Source organism: Schistocerca piceifrons, chromosome 7, assembly GCF_021461385.2.
Source record: "Schistocerca piceifrons isolate TAMUIC-IGC-003096 chromosome 7, iqSchPice1.1, whole genome shotgun sequence".
NCBI lineage: Eukaryota > Metazoa > Arthropoda > Insecta > Orthoptera > Acrididae > Schistocerca > Schistocerca piceifrons.
The window spans coordinates 221,710,103-221,732,611 of record NC_060144.1 but is presented as its reverse complement, the minus strand read 5'-3'; the positions used below and the strand labels follow the sequence as shown (position 1 = coordinate 221,732,611).

At 40.3% G+C, this 22,509-nt stretch overlaps 1 pseudogene; it reads right to left on the bottom strand.

The window, feature by feature from the left end:
• Positions 1-19,732: 19,732 nt before the first annotated feature.
• LOC124709387 lies at positions 19,733-19,850 on the bottom strand (annotated as a pseudogene).
• Between the last annotated feature and the right edge of the window lie 2,659 nt (positions 19,851-22,509).

Here is a 22,509-nt window from a genome sequence, read left to right as displayed (position 1 = left end):
GTCCAGTGGTTCGTTCTACTAATGGTTTTGCGTACATTTTCGTAGCAGTGGAATTGACATCAAAATATGTGTGTTTTACACCGTTACGCAAAGCAACAGCTCGTTCAGTATCTAACGCTTTCATCAACCATTTTCTTAATGAAGTTGGTCATGTTGATAAGGTTATATCAGATAATGGATCACAGTTTTGCTCTAAAATTTGGCTTCATACTCTACGGCGTCGTAAGATTAAACCAATCTTCATCTCACTTTTTTCACCGTCAATCTAATGCTTCAGAGAGATGGATGAAGGAAATCAATAAATTGTGTCGTCTTTATTGTCATCAGAAACACAGAACTTGGGATCAGTATCTTCATATTTTTCAAAACATTCTGAATGAACCCTGCCAGGATCGTGCTTGGGGGCTTAATTATTAAGTTTGAAAATAATTTTTATTTTTCGTAGCTGTATGTCCGATTACGCTGTGTCTCGTAAACGGTTGGCCCTGACTATTATTTGTACGCAATCTGACTGCATAGAATAACAACAAAGAATGAAAGAAAATTTTCATTAACACAATTAATTAATTAAGTCCCCAGCAACTATAAAACCAACACAACAACAAGCACAAGAGTAACTGTTCTGTGTGTGGAATTGTGATTCAACGTAGACATCTGGCACAGTTCTTCTTCAATAAGACAAGAAATTATAAATATCATTTATACTGAAGTAATTAAAAAATAGAAATACTATAATTGCGTAAGGAAAGCAGAATTACACTCTAATACAAGAACACAAGCCAGATGCTTTGTTGACTGAACCTGTAATGACGCATTATTTAAGACATTGAGATAATAAAAAGAAAAGGAAAATTTTTTTTTCTTTTACCTTCATATATTGACGAAAAGCACTCTAATCATTACAATATCTCCACACCGACTCGCTACTATCACATCTCAGCAAGCACTTTTCACTAGCACATCTCAACAAGCACTGACTACTACGAGTTCTCAACAAGCACTGCCAGTGGAGGCGGCTGAATAATACTCTTTGGCGCAATCTCTGGCGCTGTGGCTCAGTGTAGCCACCTTTCATATGCCCTTCCTCCACGGGCCAGAATTTGATGGTATTTTTGCCAGCATTGGAGGTGAAAATACCACCAAATTCGTCCACAAAGATACAGACAAAAATAAAAGATAATAATAACACGTAAATATCACATAATTAGATAAAATTTTGGCTTTGCACTGTTGTTGTTTTGGTCTTCAGTCCTGAGACAGGTTTGATGCAGCTCTCCATGCTACCCTATCCTGTGCAAGTTTCTTCATCTCCCAGTACCTACTGCAACCTACATCCTTCTGAATCTGCTTAGTGTATTCATCTCTTGGTCTCCCCCTATGATTTTTACCCTCCACGCTGCCCTCCAATACTAAATTGGTGATCCCTTGATGCCTCAGAACATGTCCTACCAACCGATCCCTTCTTCTGGTCAAGTTGTGCCACAAACTTCTCTTCTCCCCAATCCTATTCAGTACTTCCTCATTAGTTATGTGATCTACCCATCTAATCTTCAGCATTCTTCTGTAGCACCACATTTCAAAAGCTTCTATTCTCTTCTTGTCCAAACTATTTACCGTCCATGTTTCACTTCCATACATGGCTACACTCCATACAAATACTTTCAGAAATAACTTCCTGACACTTAAATCTATACTCGAAATTAACAAATTTCTCTTCTTCAGAAACGCTTTCCTTGCCATTGCCAGTCTACATTTTATATCCTCTCTACTTCGACCATCATCACTTATTTTGCTCCCCAAATAGCAAAACTCATTTACTACTTTAAGTGTCTCATTTCCTAATCTAATACCCTCAGCATCACCCGACTTAACTCGACTACATTCCATTATCCTCGTTTTGCTTTTGTTGATGTTCATCTTATATCCTCCCTTCAAGACACCATCCATTCCGTTCAACTGCTCTTCCAAGTCCTTTGCTGTCTCTGACAGAATTACAATGTCATCGGCGAACCTCAAAGTTTTTATTTCTTCTCCATGGATTTTAATACCTACTCCAAATTTTTCTTTTGTTTCCTTTACTGCTTGCTCAATATAGAGATTGAATAACATTGGGGAGAGGCTACAACCCTGTCTTACTCCCTTCCCAACCACGGCTTCCCTTTCATGTCCCTCAACTCTTATAACTACCATCTGGTTTCTGTACAAGTTGTAAATAGCCTTTCGCTCTCTGTATTTTACCCCTGCCACCTTCAGAATTTGAAATAGAGTATTCCAGTCAACATTGTCAAAAGCTTTCTCTAGGTCTACAAATGCTAGAAACGTAGGTTTGCCTTTCCTTAATCTTTCTTCTAAGATAAGTCGTAAGGTCAGTATTGCCTCACGTGTTCCAGTATTTCTACGGAATCCAAACTGATCTTCCCCGAGGTCGGCTTCTACTAGTTTTTCCATTCGTCTGTAAAGAATTCGTGTTAGTACTTTGCAGCTGTGGCTTATTAAACTGATTGTTCGGTAATTTTCACGTCTGTCAACACCTGCTTTCTTTGGGATTGGAATTATTTTATTCCTCTTGAAGTCTGAGGGTATTTCGCCTGTTTCATACATCTTGCTCACCACATGGTAGAGTTTTGTCAGGACTGGCTCTCCCAAGGCCGTCAGTAGTTCCAATGGAATGTTGTCTACTCCGGGGGCCTTGTTTCGACTCAGGTCCTTCAGTGCTCTATCAAACTCTTCACGCAGTATCGTATCTCCCATTTCCTCTTCATCTACATCCTCTTCCATTTCCATAATATTATCCTCAAGTGCATCGCCCTTGTATAGACTCTCTATATACTCCTTCCACCTTTCTGCTTTCCCTTCTTTGCTTAGAACTGGGTTTCCATCTGAGCTCTTGATGTTCATACATGTGGATCTCTTATCTCCAAAGGTCTCTTTAATTTTCCTGTAGGCAGTATCTATCTTACCCCTAGTGAGATAAGCCTCTACATCCTTACATTTGTCCTCTAGCCATCCCTGCTTAGCCATTTTGCACTTCCTGTCGATTGCACTGACCTTTCAATAACTTAATATATGAAATACAGTAAGCAATACAAATTATTTCATACATGTGACTTTACATGATAGTTTACACAATACACAAAAAATCAGTTTATTCAAATGTTCACATAAAATGATTTTAATGATTTAAAAAAAAACAAGTAGTTGATAGTTCCAGCAGTAGCACCCAGCAATGGTCAACAGGTGCAAATACCAACAAGTGACATCGTTTTAGTAGAAGCAGTTCATCAGTGGCACCCAGCAATGTTGAACAGGTGCAGACACCAACAAGGGACATTATTTCAGTACAAGCAGTCCATCAGTGGCCCCCAGCAATGTTGAACAGGTACACACAGCAACAAGTCACATTATTTCAGTAAAAAAACAGTCCGTCAGTGGCACCCAGTAATGTTGAGCAGGTGCAGACACCAACAAGTGACATCATTTAGCAGAAGCAGTTCCATTAGTGGCACCCAGCAATGTTGAACAAGTGCAGACACCAACAAGTGACTTCATTTCAGTAGAAGCAGTCCATCAGTGGCACCCAGTAATGTTGAGCAGGTGCAGACACCAACAAGTGACATTATTTCAGTAGAAGCAGTTCCATCTGTGGCACCCAGTAATGTTGAACAGGTGCAGACCGCAATAAGTGACTTCATTTCAGCAGAAGCAGTCCATCAGTGGCACCCAGCAATGTTGAGCAGGTGCAGACACCAAGAAGTGACATTATTTCAGAAGAAGCAATCCATCAGTGGCACTCAGCAATGTTGAGTAGGTGCAGACAGCAAGAAGTAACATCATTTCAGTAGAAACAGTTCTAAAAGTGGCACCCAGTAGTGTTGAACAAGTGCAGACACCAACAAGTGATATTATGTCAGCAGAAACAGTTCCATCAGTGGTACCCAGCAATGTTGAGCAGGTGCAGACAGCAACAAGTGACAACATTTCAGTAGAAGCAGTCCATCAGTGGCACCCAGCAATGTTGAACAGGTGCAGACACCAACAAGTGACATCATTTCAGTAGAAACAGTTCTAAAAGTGGCACCCAGTAGTGTTGAACAAGTGCAGACACCAACAAGTGATATTATGTCAGCAGAAACAGTTCCATCAGTGGTACCCAGCAATGTTGAGCAGGTGCAGACAGCAACAAGTGACAACATTTCAGTAGAAGCAGTCCATCAGTGGCACCCAGCAATGTTGAACAGGTGCAGACACCAACAAGTGACATCATTTCAGTAGAAGCAGTCCATCGGTGGCACCCAGTAATGTTGAGCAGGTGCAGACACCAACAAGTGACATTCTCAGTAGAAGCAGTCCATCAGTGGCACCCAGCAAAGTTGACAGGTGCAGACAGCAGTCCATAATATTCACTATCACTAATCACACTGTTCATCAGAGTTTATAAGCAGAAATTAAACATGTCCTAGTGGCACCAATCATGTAGAAAAGGGACTGATGACCTTCGCTGTTTAGTCCCCCTTAAACATCCCAACATCCCCCCCATGTAGAAAAAGTGCAAGTAACAGTCCATAATATTCACTATCACTAATCAGACAGTTCAGGCATGAACAATAGTTTGAATGCACATACAAATGCTTTTACAAAATTATTCTCAATGCTCTTACACTAAACATACAAATTCTAATAAACACACAAATGATATCAGATAATTGTCATATTAACTATTACAAATACTCAAATATCAGTAAACCTATAATATTTATGGGTGTCAGTGCAAGCTACTACAAACAAATAAAATAATATTTAGGAGATAGGTGGGTAGGATTAGGAAAGGAAAACACACAAAACACACTCACTCATCTTTCATCCACATTAAGTACTACTGTGTAATTGAATAGTGTTAACTGTGTAAATGTAACTCTGTCCAAGATTTGATGTTCGACATGTGTATCAAGTAGAAGTGGCAGCAATGTATAACAGTCAATAATAGTTAGTCAACGTCATAGTCATCATGTCAAAACCAATGTTTGCCAAGCCAGATCAAAATGTACGGTTGCTGAACAACTGTCAGTGAGCCAAGATATGCAATTACTTCCTCTCTCCAAAAAAAAAAGTATATACTGCTTAGTGATTTAACAAAGTGTGTGTATAGACCATCTTCCTTCTACTTGAGTGTTCTAGTCTGCTATCTTCATCCTCCTTGTTCCATATAGACCAACATAAAAAAATATGCACCTCACTTACTTTACCTCTTATACACCAAAACTCCAATAATCATCAGCATCACATAATCTCAATACTTCCATAATACCTCTTACGTCGATACATATAAACCTTATCATTAATAGCATTTACCTCACCTCTTGTCCACCAAAACTCCAATAATCATCAACTTCACATAATCTCAATAATACCTCAATAATACCTCTTCAATACGTCGATACATATAAACCTTATTACCAATACCATTTCACTTCCATAACAACTCTTTCCTCTAGTCAGTCTCCTCGAACAAGTACAGATAAAATCCTAATGCAAACCTCATCATCCCATACAATCTGAAGACACACTGTCAACACACAACCTCTGTGTAATCCATCTGACCCAAATCTTCTACTCATTATGAATTATAAAAAAAAGAAATGCATACATGACCTCTAACAGACTTAGTTCGAATAACCCTCAGTAATTAAGTACGATTACGGAGTGTGAATGATCATAATATTTCACAGTGTGTACACCACTTCAAGAATCATGGCAGAAGCAAACATGTGGAGTATTTTTTGTGTCAAGTGTCACTTACTATTTCAATTGCTCGCGAAAAATGCAGTGTAATAACTGTCAATGGTCTAAACCTAGTTTTGGTATGTCATGTCGTTAGCTTCCTTCCTATTAGTATAAATTTATACAGCTTCCATAAAACCTCCAGCTCATGTGACTTCTATGAAGTTCCTTGTACTAATGTCGTTTATGTCGATTTATAGCAGTTCATTTTCCTATCTTAAAAATATAAGGCACTGAGCGTAAGCAAAACATGAAATAGCGAGTAAATATACCAGTGGAGAACAGAATGTCAACAAGTGGTTGCAGCACAATTCCTACAACGAGGCTCTGCCAAGCAAACAATCTATAATTAATACCATAGTGTGACCTAAACTCTATGTTCATACACAGTATATCAGCATTTCTATATACCAAATTAAAGAGTAGTTACGACAACAAACAGAAATGTATAAATATGCAATCCATACGCATAGCAGCAAACATATAGCTTACGTAATATACAGGTCATTAGCATCATATCAGCATAAGCAAATGAATGTTCATATGTCATCTTAATAAGTAAACATGAAGGCGCAAGCAGATAAATCACAAAGTATAACTTACATACATATCAGCACAACTAATCAGGTGACAATTATAATTTAAATAAATAAGCACAGCAGACACATAATAAAAAAATATGACAGTGAAAAAGCATTGCAGCCAAGCGATGCATAATATATACAAATAACAACCCTGTTCATTAATAAAACATTGACAAAAATCAGCAAATGTACGCAAGCACGTCGCTTCACAAGTAAATTCATATAACATGAAATTAGCTCAAAGTATGAATCACGTAATCGCGAGCAGAAAATTACGTCTAAAGTACGTACCTAAGTGGAAATATGTTACCTGAAAAAAAATAAACTCAATTAATAGTTATCTTTTTAGTTTATTAGTTTCTTCTTGGAAATTACATTCTTTCTGAAATTTTCTCGATAGCAAGTCCTCTTAACGTCGGAGACACACAGAATTTACCTGAAGTTCTTAAATATTTTATACAACCGTATCCTGAAAAATACTGAACGTTAATAAAATAATTCATCAAGTCACTATAGCTTTATACTGAATTTAGTCGGAGAAATTAGACTGTGTATTTGTTTACAGCTGTCAGTGCATTCGCACTGAGCGCTCGATCAGCTGTAGGCGCGTGACGTAGGAAGCAATTGTTTGCGGTCAACGACTGCCTTGTGCGGCGCGCAGACTTGACTGTTGCTTTGAGTATATGCCGCCGCCAAAACACAGCGCGGTATCCTTGTATTCTCTGCATGTTTACGTAAACTGTTGGTTTCTCGAAAGTATGTCATTCCACAAAAATTTTAACGTTTGATATATGATGTATTCCCTTAGAGCGTCGTGATTTAAGAGTTTCTACTTCAACAGTGTTATCATGAATAATTTTGCGAATTCAATATGGACCGTTATAAAGCAGAAAAAATTTGCGACACAAGCCTTTTCCTTTATGAGACAAACGATGAGACTTAATTAATACCTTTTGGCCAACTGAAAAAGTTTTTAAACGACCAGAACGTTTTGCTGATTTCTCTCTTCTAGCAGCCGCAGATGCAATATTTTGTAGAGCCAGGTTGACAACTTCAGAATGCCGCAGTTTCCATGAAGGCGGAAAAGGAACGATTTCAGATATGCGATTTGCGGTGTTTTGTTTTTTAATATCAGAATAGGCGGTAAAGAAGTTGAATCATTAGAGAGTTCATTCAGAATGTTTTGAAAAATATGAAGATACTGATCCCAAGTTCTGTGTTTCTGATGACAATAAAGACGACACAATTTATTGATTTCCTTCATCCATCTCTCTGAAGCGTTAGATTGAGGGTGAAAAAAGTGAGATGAAGATTGGTTTAATCTTACGACGCCGTAGAGTATGAAGCCAAATTTTAGAGCAAAACTGTGATCCATTATCTGATATAACCTTATCAACATGACCAACTTCATTAAGAAAATGGTTGATGAAAGCGTTAGATACTGAACGAGCTGTTGCTTTGCGTAACGGTGTAAAACACACATATTTAGATGTCAATTCCACTGCTACGAAAATGTACGCAAAACCATTAGTAGAACGAACCACTGGACCGAATAAATCAACTGCAGCCATGTCCTTTAATTTCGCTGGAATGATAGGAAACAACGGTGCACTGTGAGAAATTGTTGGCGGCTTAGCCTTTTGACATAATTTGCATTTGGCCAGAACAGATCGAATACGTTTTTCCATATTACTGAAGTAGCAATTTTCCCGTAACTTATGAAAGCATTTTCTGGGACCAGAGTGTGCATAACTGAAATGCGTATACCAAATCAGCTTATTAACCCACTCATCAGGAATACAAACTAACCAAACAGAGTTGTCGACCGATTTTCGTTTCAAAAGAATGTCATTGCGAACTAAATAATGCTGTCTAATCGCTACGCTTTCCTTTCTCCTCCACTTCCCCTTAATGTCCTTCCAGATTGGATCCTTATTTTGCTCCTTCGCGATGTCCTGGAGCGAAGACGAAATAAAGTTCTCAAACGCAACACCTTGAATATACATCAAACAATAATTGTTTTCCTTGCAGTCCTCTTCAGCACTTTGTTTCAAACCCATAGGTGCACGTGATAAAGCATCAGCAACAATATTTGAAGAACCCTGTATGTAAACAATACTAAAATCAGATTCCTGTAGGTACAACGCCCATCGTGACAATCTGCCATGAGTTAATTTTGTCGACATAAGAAATTCCAGAGCTCGATGATCGGTGTAAATCTTAGTATGTCTGCCAAACAAAAATGTGCGAAATTTTGTGAAAGCCCAAACAACAGCCAAAGCTTCAAGTTCCGTAATCGAATAATTCTTTTTGGATTTGGAGAGAACACGACTTCCAAATGCAATAGTCTTTTGTACTACAACGCCGTCTTCTTCTATTTCTTGAAATAAATGAGCACCTAGGCCTTTGTATGATGAGTCCGTCGCCAAACAAAAATCTTTAGATAAATCCGGATGTGGAAGAAGTGGAGCAGCAACTAAAGCATCACGAAGTTGTTCAAATTCTGACTGAGCTTCCTCATCCCAACACCAATTAGATTTCTTTCCAGATAGTTCACATAAACGAGGTGTGGCCAAATCGTCCAATCTAACAAAGCGTCTAAGAAAATTACAGACACCAAGAAAACTACGAACATCACGTTTTGTGGTAGGAGCAGCATAATTACGAATAGCATCTAGTTTCTCTGGATCAGGAAGAATACCTTCTGTAGAAATAATGTGACCGAGAAATTTCACCTGAGAACGACCAAATTCAGATTTTTCTAGTTCACTGTAATGCCAGCTCTTGCAAAGATACGTAATAATGAACCCAAAATTTTGTTGTGCTCACTCCAAGAACGTTTAGCAATAAGAATATAGTCAACATATGAAGTAATATTGTCACGCAGATAAACAGGTAAGATTTCGTTTAAACTACGAATGAATGCTGCTGAAGATACAGTAAGTCCAAATGGTAATTTCCGAAACTGGTAACAGTTACCAAAGGCTAAAAAGGCAGTATATTTTCTACAATCAGGGTGGAGTTCTATTTGCCAAAAACTTGCGCGCATATCAATCGTGGATAAAACTTTAATTCCATGGAAATGTTGAAGAAGTTCATCTAAATTTTGTGGACGGTCAGTTTCAGGAATGATGATATTATTTATCTGTCTGGAATCCAGAACCAAACGAATTGACCCATCCTTTTTAAGAACAACGTGTAATGGGCTGCTATAAGGACTGACTGCTGGCTCAATAATGCCTTGATCTATCATGTATTGAAGTTCACTCTTAACCTTGTCTCTGTAAGCCAAAGGAATAGCGTACGTTTCCCCGCGAAATGGTGTGTGTTCTTGTACTTTAAATAAATATTGTAAGCCTTGTATAGTTCCTGTGTGATGACTAAACACTGTAGCATGTGAAGTCAAAATGTGGTACAGCTCTTCTCTTGCAACTTCATCTGGCACTTCAGCTTTCTTAACCTTTTCATTAATTAATTCTTCGCTACTAATTATATCATCCATCGCGTCTCTGTATCTATTGTCATTTTCATGAATAAACACACTGTCGTCATAATGCTCAATGAAAACATCAGAAGTAAGAAACCTTAAACATTTTGTATCTGATTCACATCTAGTTAAACACTCGAAAAATTTCAAACATTTCGGCATTCCGGCAACAGTCAAATTTACACTTCCTTCTTTAAAGTTCAAAATCGCCTTATGTGTGTTAAGAAACTCCATACCTAATATAATTTGTGTACTGAGTAATGGAACAATAATAAAATTAGCAGAAAATTCGTATGTTTGACAAATGAAATTTAAGTTGGTCTGTTGTTTAACTTCCACACTTTTTCCAGAAATAGCGCCTCGAATTGTAGTTTTAGAAACAGGTAACACAGGACAAGCAATAGTTCTTACACATATACGGAAAACCGATTCACTAATGACGTTCAATGGGCTCCCAGAATCTAAAACTGCAGTGAACTTATTCTTTCCCACACATACTTCAATAACAGGATGTAAAAATGCGTCTACATTATTTTCCTTTCCGTCTAGCAAAATGTCTCTCATGTCTTCCAGGCGTACGTAGTGTAAAGTCGTAGTGTCATTACTTTCTGAACCGTCTACATTGCTGCCAGAAGCCGAAGCTGCAAGTCATTGTCGATTGTTTGCGTCACGTCTTTGATTATTCGCGTCATTTCGCGGATCAATTTCTACGATTTGCACTTGTCTCTCTGAAGTTCTGTCACGTGGAGGATGCCATTTAGGTCCCTCCTGTCTGTTAGATGCAAATTCTTGGTTGTGTCTGTTATTAAAATTTCTATTTTCCTGTCTGTCTGCATGACTACTTCTTGTGTAATTTCGACTGTCACTTCTGAAATTATTGTTGTATCTACTACCCTGGTTATTTCTGTAGTAAGAATTTCTATTACTGTATGAATAATTTCTGTCTTGAGGATACCGATTACTGTTTCCGTATGATTGATCATTCCGGTACGAATTACCGTTATTATAATTGTCTGTGTAATTTCTGTTAGAACGTCTGTTATTGTCATAAGGCTGATATCTATTGTCCTGTCTGTTACGTCTGTCATTCTCAAAATTTCCCATATAACGCCCGTTCCGATCACTATCCCTTTTCTCTGAAAATCTATTGTAATTACTGTTACTGAAAAAATTACAAGAAAACCCGTCGTCGTTGTCATACTCAAGTTCTTGTAGCAATGTCTTAAAAGTCTCAATGTCGTCTTTACATCTTCCGGCTAAAGCAATTTGTCTTATGGACTGTGGCAGCTTAGTTAAACAAATGCGAATTAATTCAGTCGGGCTATAAGGGTTGGACAGGAACTGATCTTTCGAATCATGTCTTCAAAGTATTCTGCCGGCGTGCGGAACTCAGACTGTTTAAAATTACGCTGCATAATGAGACTGTGTTTGACTCTGTCTTGCGTGTTTTCGGACCAATATGCCGATAGAAATGCATGATAAAAATCATTTAGATTATTACAATCTCAAATAAGTGCACGCATGCGCGTCGCCGGTTCGTTTTCTAAATATCCACACATAAATTCCAGTTTGTGACTTAGTGGCCAATTTGGTGGAAGTGCGTACATAAATTGATCTAGCCATGAACTTGGATGTATGTCATTCTTAGAATTACGAAAGATCTTAAATTTCCGAACAGTCAAAAAGTGTTTATAGTCAAAGTTTTCGCCTCGTGGCGACAAAGACCTACCGCGTCTGTCCCAGTCCCAATGTTGATTATTGTCAAGTTCGCGCGACTGGCGCTCTCTTGTTGCATCCCGTAAATGAAACAAATTATTTTCTTCAAAGCCCTCTGGTATCGGTGATTCTAAATTTCTTCTGCTATCTTTTCTTGTGATTTCGCCTTCAATTTGCTTGACTTGCTTTCGTAATGCCTCAACTTCCCTTTTAACGCGTTCGTTAAATTTTCCCTGATTTTCAACATGCTTATTTATGTTCTGGTACTCTTCGGTTTCTGCAAATGGCAATGGTGCTGTATCATCTGAATCTCTGTCCCCATTTAAACTAAGACTTGTCAATTTATCTGAAATCTCCTCAACACTTTCCGATAAATCACCTATTTGTTATTTCTGTTTATTTACGTCTTCCGTAAGTGTCGTGACTCGGGTTTCAGTATTAACACATTTGGTAGTTAACTGTTCATATTGTTGTGTTAGATTATTTATTCTGTCATTTGGTACGGATTCCTCGATTCTCTCAAATACTTCTTCCTTATCGTGTGCACGTTGTAAATTTAACTCTATAAATTTTTGTACTATCACGTGATCTCTTTCTTCCTGTTCTCTATCCTGTTCCTTTTGTCTAATCTCTACTGTAATTAATCTATTATTGGGAGAATTCAAAATCGGTTGTACTTCTTCTCTGATTTCTTTCTTTAATTCATCTTTCATATTTTTGAAACATGTCCCTATTCGTGAGTCTAACCGTGTTTCCATTGTTCCCATCTCAGTTCTAATTGTTCTTATTTGTGATCCCACTGAGTCTAACCGTGTTTCCATCGTTCCCGTACCAGTTGTAATTGTTCCTATTTGTGATCCCACTTAGTCTAACCGTGTTTCCATCGTTCCCATACCAGTTGTAATTGTTCCTATTTGTGATCCCACTGAGTCTAACCGTGTTTCCATCGTTCCCATACCAGTTGTAATTGTTCCTATTTGTGATCCCACTGAGTCTAACCGTGTTTCCATCGTTCCCATACCAGTTGTAATTGTTCCTATTTGTGATCCCTCTGAGTCTAACCGTGTTTCCATTGTTCCCATACCAGTTCTAATTGTTCCTATCTCAGTTTTAAGTGTTCCTATCTCTGTTTTAAATTCAGATCGAAAATTTAATATTGCACTCATCAACTGCTCCATATTAACTTGTTCGAAATTCCTTTCGCCCCTAACATTTCCCACAAAACCAGCTTCCTTCGTCATAGCTGTAAAGCTATCTGTGTTCGATACTATTCCAGAATCTTCTATCGTTAATCTCGTATTCTGTGAATTTTCTGATTGAGAAAAATTTTGAAATGGTTCCAGACTGTCTTCCCGACTTATTAAATTGTTTTCAACTCCATTATTCATCATACTGTTGTCCTGTGTTGGCGAGTTCGCCATGTCAACAATTTCGTCATTCTCACTATTCATCATTTTCGCCTTTTTCATCGATCGCGTAATCATTTACAAAACATACAAAACTCGTCACTGTACGAAAATTACACACAATGCCTCCTTATCTCCAACAATACCATTCACACGAAATGTTTCCCTCAAACACGATTAACGATCAGTTGAAATAATTGCACTAAATTGTCAAACGCGTATACAAGACAACAAAATTAAATTCTGAAAAAAATACCATTAGAAGAATGACAATTACCAAATCTACACATGCAATATAGACTACAATTACTAAACTACAAATTACTACAACAATACTACTGTCTACTATTTTTACAATCAGAAGATTCCAAGGGACGATCCGAAGCAGCGGTCGCCACGTGCATGGGGGCTTAATTATTAAGTTTGAAAATAATTTTTATTTTTCGTAGCTGTATGTCCGATTACGCTGTGTCTCGTAAACGGTTGGCCCTGACTAGTATTTGTACGCAATCTGACTGCATAGAATAACAACAAAGAATGAAAGAAAATTTTCGTTAACACAATTAATTAATTAAGTCCCCAGCAACTATAAAACCAACACAACAACAAGCACAAGAGTAACTGTTCTGTGTGTGGAAGTGTGATTCAACGTACACATCTGGCACGGTTCTTCTTCAATAAGACAAGAAAGTTTAAATATAATTTATACTTAAGTAATTAAAAAATAGAAATACTATAATTGCGTAAGGAAAGCAGAATTACACTCTAATACAAGAACACAAGCCAGATGCTTTGTTGACTGAACCTGTAATGACGCATTATTTAAGACATTGAGATAATAAAAAGAAAAGGAAATTTTTTTTTCTTTTACCTTCATATATTGACGAAAAGCACTCTAATCATTACAATATCTCCACACCGACTCGCTACTATCACATCTCAGCAAGCACTTTTCACTAGCACATCTCAACAAGCACTGACTACTACGAGTTCTCAACAAGCACTGCCAGTGGAGGCGGCTGAATAATACTCTTTGGCGCAATCTCTGGCGCTGTGGCTCAGTGTAGCCACCTTTCAGTATATTGACTGAAAGTCTGTGGAAACTGTCATTTCGTTTATATAATTACCTGCACCTGGGTTTCAAGCTGGGTTCCCCATTTACGTTCGATGCTGAGGGCCTATCCCAGAACATGGAGAGCCTCGGCTGCTATGTTCGTGTGTAGGGGGGCGAGGGGTGGGGGGAATTTAAAGTAAACTAAAGCGGCGGAGAGAGTATGGAACCGAGGAGGGAGGCGTGCCAGGGTAATCAGTGCAGTTGTGTGAACCGCTGTGCCGAGGGGTTTTAATGGCTAACGCACTATCCCAGGAAACTAGAGTCCCGGGTTCGATGCGCAATCTTGTACAAATTTCCTCTCGCCCCTTGTCTGCATACATAAGATTGCTCTGTTTGAAATTGTAACGTACTTACAATATAGGAAGTTGTGCGAACGTTGAGTTCAAAAAATTCTGACTGGTTTGTACAAAACCAAATGAACGAACTTTTTCCGGAGGTACTGTGTTGAAACGAATAATTTGTTTATGGTGACGAATCTTGAGTCACTCACATTACACCAGAGCGGAAACAACATTACTTGGAATGGAAGCATTCAACGTCCCGCTAGGATCTTAAGTTCCACGAAGCAACTTCAGTTCGAAAAATCAGCTGTACTGTGTTTTGAGACAGGTTCAAATGGCTCTATGCACTATGGGACTTAACATCTGAGGTCATCAGTCCCCTACACTTAGAACTACTTAAACCTAACTCACCTAAGGACATCATGCACGTCCATGCCCGAGGCAGGATTCGAACCTGCGACTGTAGCAGCAGCGCGGTTCCGAAATGAAGCGCCTAGAACCGCTCGATCACAGAGGCCGGCTTGCGAGATAGGGAGGGGGTTTGGTTCGCCTATTTTTTCCCTTGGGGTAGCATACTCAACTGCAGTGAAATTTTCAAGAAACTGCGCATTGCAGACCAAAATAAAAGGTGTGGCTTGCTCAGTAGGGGGATCGCTTTGCTACCCGACATTGCCCGCCCCGATATGGCTCATTGCACTCAAGTTCCCACCGTGCAGTATGGTTGGGAACAATGTGATAAACTTCTGGGTAGTCCTGGCGTAGTACCTAATGACAATCAGTCATTCTTGCTCTTAAATAACATCTTGCTGATCTAGAGCACATCTGTATCCATATTCTGCAAAGATCCTCGAAGCGCGTGGCATTGTACCAGTTATTAGGATTTCTTCCCATTTCACTGAGGTATGGAGCGTGTTAAGAATGATTGTTTGATTGTTTCTGTACATGCTGTAATTATTCTAATCTTGTCCTCACGATCCGTACGTGATTGATACGCAGGAGGTATATTCCTAGAGTCGTCATTTAGAGACGGTTCTTGTAGCTTTGTTAACAGACTTTCTCGGGTTGCTTTACGCCTGTATTCAAGAGTACGCCAGTTCAGTTTCTTCAACATCTCGGTAGCACTCTCCCACGGGTCAAACAGACCTGTGACCATTCGTGCTGCCCTTTCCTGTATACGTTCAAATCCCATGTTCCTACATCCATATTTAAGGTGGATGCTGATGGGACACAGCTGGTATAAATTTTATTAAAAATGAATCACTTCCAGCTGTACTTAAGATTTTGTATTTATTTTGCTACTACTTTCGACATTGTGTCAACGCCATCTTCTGTCCCGTACACTTTGACGGAATCAATTGTGTGTGGCTGAGTACACATTTTGGTCTCACCGCGGACTTGTAGTACTCAGCCACACACAACTGATTTCGTCAAAGTGTACGGACATGAAGATGGCTGTGACGCAACGTCGAAACAAGTAGCCAAATAAATACAAAATCTTAAGTACAGCTGGAGGAGTTTCATTTTTAATAAAAATCCCATGTTGGTCCTATTTGGTGCGGTCCCACACACTTCAGAAATATTCTAGAAGGGGTCGCACGAGTGATCTGTAAGCAATTTGGATTGAGACTGATTGTACTTCCCCTGTATTCTCTTAATAATTCGAAGTCTAACACCTGCTTTACTCACAACTGGGTCTATGTGAGCATCCTATTTCATATCCCTATAAAGCGTTACACCCAGGTATTTGTAATAAGAGTGGCCTATTCCATCAATGACTGATTGATATTATAGTCATAGGATTCTACGTTTTAGTTTTGTGAAGTGCAAAATTTTACATTTCTGAACATTTAGAGCCAGCTGACAAGCTATGCATCACGTTGAAATCTTATCACGATCTAACTGAATATTTATGCTGTTTCTCTCAGACAAAACATCATTGTAGAAAACAGGTCATTTTAAAAAGCACCATCGCGATCTAGACTGTTTTTTCACTGATTTTATATAAATTACAAGACGGCTGCCTCCGAAAATGTAACTACAAATTTTATCAGCAAAAAGGTTGAGGTTACTGTTAATGATGATGATGATGGCGTCCCATACTCCGAGGAGCGTAGGGGACGATGCGGTAAACCCGCACCGCCGTATTAGGCAAGGTCCTAGCCGAAGTGATTTGCCATTGCGTTCCCCCGACCGTAATGGGTATGAATGATGATGATGAAGACGACACAACAACACCCAGTCAGCTCGAGGGAGGTACCCGCCGGGAATCGAACCCGGGACCCCGTGCGCGAGAAGCGAGAACGCTACCGCAAGACCACTAGCTGCGGACTGTTACTATTGTCTGCAAAGACATTAATATACAGCATGAAAAGCAACGTCCCAAAGCAATTCCCCGGGCACACCCGAAGAAACTACTTCATCTCATTATGACTCTCTATCAGAGAAAACATGTTGCGTTCTCCCTACCAAACAGTCCTCAAACAAAATTTCAGTTGATAATCCACACGATAGAACTTTTGACAGTAAGGGTAGGTGTGGTATTGACTTAAATGTTTTTCTGAAATCAAGAAATACTGCATCTGCTTGAACGCTTTAATTCAAAGCTTTCATGCAGTACGTCATGTGAGAAAAGTGGTAGGTGTTTATCACATGATCGTCAGTGCTACGAGGAAGATAACGGTGTCAAAAAGTCAATACGCAACTGATAAAAAAGTCAGGCGTCACATTTCACTAAGGATGGATTTCAGAAGCTGGTCAAACGATACGGTAATTGCTTCAATATACTTGGAAATTATTTTGAAAAGTAGTTAAGATTCAGGCTTTCATGTACAAATTTGTTATAGTTCTCAGAATGAGATTTTCACTCTGCAGCGGAGTGTGCACTGATATGAAACTTCCTGGCAGATTAAAACTGTGTGCCCGACAGAGACTCGAACTCGGGACATTTGCCTAGGTCCCGAGTTCGAGTCTCGGTCGGGCACACAGTTTTAATCATGTTATAGTTCTGTTCTTGTTTTTCATTTTATTTTAAGGTGGCACCACCCACTCATCCAATCGGTCACGCAACAAGGTGTTTCCAAACACGCAAACGCACCCCAGAACGAGCAGGCACGCCACAGGCTTATGCGTGTTATGTTTCCGCGTGTCGAGACGGCGGGTGCGAACCCCGCCCTAGCCGGCTGGCCGCGGACATGAGCGATAAGAGCCGTAATAGGACCATCCGTCCCGGAAATCGAGTCAGCTCGGCCGCCGCGTTGCGTGCGCACCGGCCATCTGGCCCCTCCGTGTGTTGCACCTGCCACTAGTAACGAGCCTGGTTGCGAAAAATAACCTTATTTCCGCTGCGAACGGGACTACGTATTTTCGGAATCGTAGGATTTCCTGTTTCCCGTTAACTGAAATCGAGCCATTGGCGCATCGCTCTAGCCAACCGTACACGCCTCCACCCGCCTCAACACCTGCAGGTTTACACGAGAGCTCAGTCAAAAGAAGGTATGTCGCTCACTCTGCTTTCCTCACTCCGTCTTCGTTTTCTACTATTAACCCCTTAATCGGGCTGATCCTTGCGCACCATCTGTTCCCACCTGTGTAATTATTCCCGTGTCTCGCGGCGCTCTCTTGCAGCGCCGTATAATCTGACACATTTTGGGGACACTTTTCTCAAATCGAGTGATTGTTGCGATTGTAAGTTGTCAACAGTTCGTAGCTTTTGGCAACGGGAATGTGTACTATGTAAATAAGCGCATTGCAGCTGATTTATTTTACAGTCTCATGAACGTTTTTCTGGAGGGGGGAACGCATGCACAATAGAGACAGAACACAAGCTCGGACCATGGAACGACTGAAATGGAAATCGGGCGTGCTCTTTGAAAGGAACCATCCCATGATTTGTCTCAAGTGATTCAGGAAAATCATGGAAAATCAAAACCTGGATGACCGGACACAGGTTTGAACCGTTGTCCCCCCGAATGCGAGCCCATTGCGCTAACCAGTACGGTACCTGGCTCGGTTTGGGAAACACAGGGTTTGAGGAAATTCCCGATATAAGCTTCTAGGACTTATAGATGGGTGTGAGTACATAATATTTTGAATAGGAACGCATGTCCGGACGACGGTTTCAATTCGGATGTGCAACTCATCAATTTCTGCTTGAGGAACTGAATTAGGCGTGATGCAACAATTTGAAAGCAAACATAACGAAACAGCCATTTGTCAGTTAAGCACATGTGTTTGTATTTTACATTACGTGTTTACATAAAGCCAGAACAAAAAAAAAAGCACACTGTACGTACAGGATGTTTAAGTATCAACACAAACAAACGTGCTTAATTGACAAATGGATGTGCCGTTAGCCGGCCGGAGTGGCCGAGCGGTTCTAGGCGCTACGGTCGCAGGTTCGAATCCTTGCTCTTGCATGGATGTGTGTGATGTCCTTAGATTACTTAGCATTAAGTAGTTCTATGTTCCAGGGGACTGATGACCTCAGAAGTTAAGTCCCATAGTGCTCAGAGCCATTTGAACCATTGATGTGTCTTTATGTTTCCAATGTTTCCTTATGTTTCCTGTGAAACTGTTACATAATAACTGTGCTACGTCACGCCTAATTCAGTCCCTCTGACAGAAGTGAACGAGTATTGGAAGTGGCTTCTTATACAAAATATGACGTTCTCGCTCGCCTCTACAAGTCCAAAACATTTGTAGCGGGAATTTTCGAACACCCTGTAGATGTTTCAAGAATTTCTTTCCTTTATTAATACCTTGTAGGAATAACCACGTTGGTTGGTACCCACCTATGCATACGCCATCGTTGTTTCAGTATACCCACATGTGAAGCTACGAACTCTTCAGAATATTTTTTTCACAATCATTATGAATGTTAACAACGTATAGTCGACAATGTAAGTGAAAATTTCAAGTGGACCCTTGCAGATGTTGTAAAATTCTAAATACACGTTGTAGAGCTTCCCAAACGTTTCTCTCGCCGTACGTCGAGCAGGGAGCGCTGCACCGCCAGGCATCCCGAACTCAGTCGAGGGGTTAATAAAACAATGACATCTCCACCCATAAGATGTAAGAAATTAATTTTGGAAATTTGTGGTAAGTTCCTATTGGACCAAACTGCTGAGGTCATCGGTCCCTAGGCTTACTAAAACTAAACTAAACTCCCCCCGCACAGGCCATGAAGGCCCAAAGGTACCGACTGGCCGCCGTGTCATCCTCAGCCGGCGTCACTGGATGCGGATATGGAGGGGAATGCGGTCAGCACACCGCTCTCTCGGCTGTATGTCAGTTTCCGATATCGGAGCCGCTACTTCTCTCTCAAGTAGCTCTTCAGTTTGCCGCACAAGGGCTGAGTGCACCCCGCCTGCCAACAGCACTCGGTAGACCGTGTGGTCACCCATCCAAGTGCTAGCCCAGCCCGACAGTGCTTAACTTTGGTGACCTGACGGGAACAACTGTTGTCACTGCGGCAAGGCCGTTGGTCTCCCTAGGTTTACACACTATTTTAACTAAATTACGCTAAAGACGACACACACACCCATGCCCGAGGAAGGACTCGAACCTCCGACAGGAGTCCATTAGATGTAGAACTTAACTGTCTGTTCAAGTACTGTTCAGTAACTTTTCGTCTGACTCCACATCTGTTACCACGGTAACACTTCGTGCATTTTCTTAGGAGTCATTAGAAACTTTCATGTTGAAGATTATCTCGTATGGGAAATAATCTTCTAAGGACATTCTGCAGCCAACATCTGTTAGTCTGTATAACCGTATTTGGATTTCCGTCATTCCATTTCTCTCCCTCTTTATTTCCTTCACGCTCTCTTGTTCTTCGAAGACTCTCTCCCGCTCACTCATTGTGGTCGTCCTCTATTAGGGTCTCTTCCTCAATCTCCATCTCTCTATTTTGTCTCCTCTCAATTCTCTCTCTCTCTTATTATCGCTTTATCTTCCAGTTGGTAGTCTGTTAAGAAAATAATATATCCACACAAAAGCTCGAATCGCTATTGGATCACTTGTCTTAGTGTACTAATGTGTTATCAAAGTCAACCCACTGGGTGAAACCGGACCACCAACTTAACATAGATGTATGCTCGCTCTCATCTCAGAGGCAAAAATGGTAGAGTTTCTCCACAGCCTCAGGAAGACGAGACACAGATATATTTCAATTGATGAGGAACACATTCATTTTATAACTAAATTGGCACCCTAGCTGCAAACAGGCGTTGATATACTTCATTGGGGACATGTTGAAAATGTGGGCCCCGACCGGGACTCGAACCCCACGAATGTAGTGGTGGACATATTGGGAATGTGGGTCTCACGGGGAGCGTGTAAGGGTTGAGTCCATGCAGGCGCACTATCCTCTGTGCCCTAGGTGGCTCAGATGGATAGAGCGTCTGCCATGTAAGCAGGAGATCCCAGGTTCGAGTCCCGGTCGGGGCCCACATTTTCAACATGTCCTCAATGAATTATATCAACGCCTGTTTGCAGCTAGGGTGTCCATTTAATTATCACTTTATTTCTAGCAAGGCTGCATGGTCATCAACAGTAACTATTCTTTCGGGAACAAATACTGCCGTCATATATACATTCATTTTATTTGCATTAGATGCTGTTTCCACACATGATCTGCACAGTAGAAGCAACTGCATGCCGTGTTTCAGTTATTTACCCTGTCCAGTCACATTAAGGCGATCATATGTCGGAGGCATGGGTAGCAGCATATTGCAGAGCGTCGTACAGGAAGATAATCAGTAAGGTTGTGGAAGGTACCGACAGGGATGTGAAGCCATGCAGACTCCAGTGTCGTGGCCAGCTGCTCTAGGGTTCTCGGTTGAGAGTCCATACCGCGAACAGCCCGATCGACATGGTCCCAAATGTTCTTGATTGGGATTGTACCCTGGGAATCTGGTGGCCACAGGAACACAGTAAGCTCATCGTGGTGCTTTTCGAACCACGCACATACACTGTGAACTATGTGGAACGTTGCATTGTCCTGCTGGTAGATGACATCCTGATGAGAAAAAACAAACTGCATATAAGAATTGACATAGTTCCTCAAGAACACATGCATAGTTGTGCCGAACCATTGCATTAGTTGCGTCAAAGTACGTATGGCGCCATTTTTCATTGTTGCCAAATTTATTCAAGATGGTGGACCATCCCTCTGCCCCTTGATGTAGATGTAGCAATCTCACACATTTTATATCACTGTAATTAATTATTTAATTGATCAATTAATTACCCCCGAAACCGTCGCCTCCTCTACCCCTCCCCTCCAAACCCCCACGGCGCTCCACTCCACTACTCCTCGCCTCTACCACTCCCAGAAGAAAGTTGGAGTGAAACATCACTCAATCTAACTGCTTATTGCAATGGATTGTAAATGGTGAAATACTTTGACTGAGGTGCGGCGAATTATTGGTCCCGAGAATAGTATGAACTGCCTGCGAGAATTGGACGTCCCGTGCTACGGACGTATCTCACTGAAATAAGTAACCAAAGATGTATATTTGACGACTCTGTGTGAAGCGATTACAGAGATCGGACGTGTTTTATGTTGGAGAGATTTTGGTATTGTTGTGCGACGCTATCTCCATTGTGAATAGTTAGGTAGTCGATGGCACAATACACAAATTCAAGAAAATTATACGCATTCAATGTGTGTACGTATTTATCAATTTATAAAAGATTTGACATTCTTCAGATATTACGTGACATAGATCGATCGGAGGTGCAGTGTGGAATGATACTGCGAGCCTGCATCTTTTCATGGTCAATATTCGTTGAGAGAATATCTTAGAAGCAATAAAGCGAGAACAAAAAAAAGTTAGGCACATCAATCCATACACATCATACAACATACCACCTACTTGTGCCGAACGATCTTCGTAGCGAAATAAACATTTTAGAGATTAAAGGTGGAGCAGTTCCGACGAGGAGTATCAGCGAGATAGACGCTGCGGGACGTACATCTAGCTCTTCTGTGATATTGAAAACCAAAGACGTATATTATTTAGCTGTTAAAAGACTGAAGCTAAAACCTAAATAAAACCACAGGAAATCGTAACTAAAAATACCAAAAATAAATAAGAAGAAGAGAATTCTCTTAATCAAAATTTCTTAAATAAGTAAATTA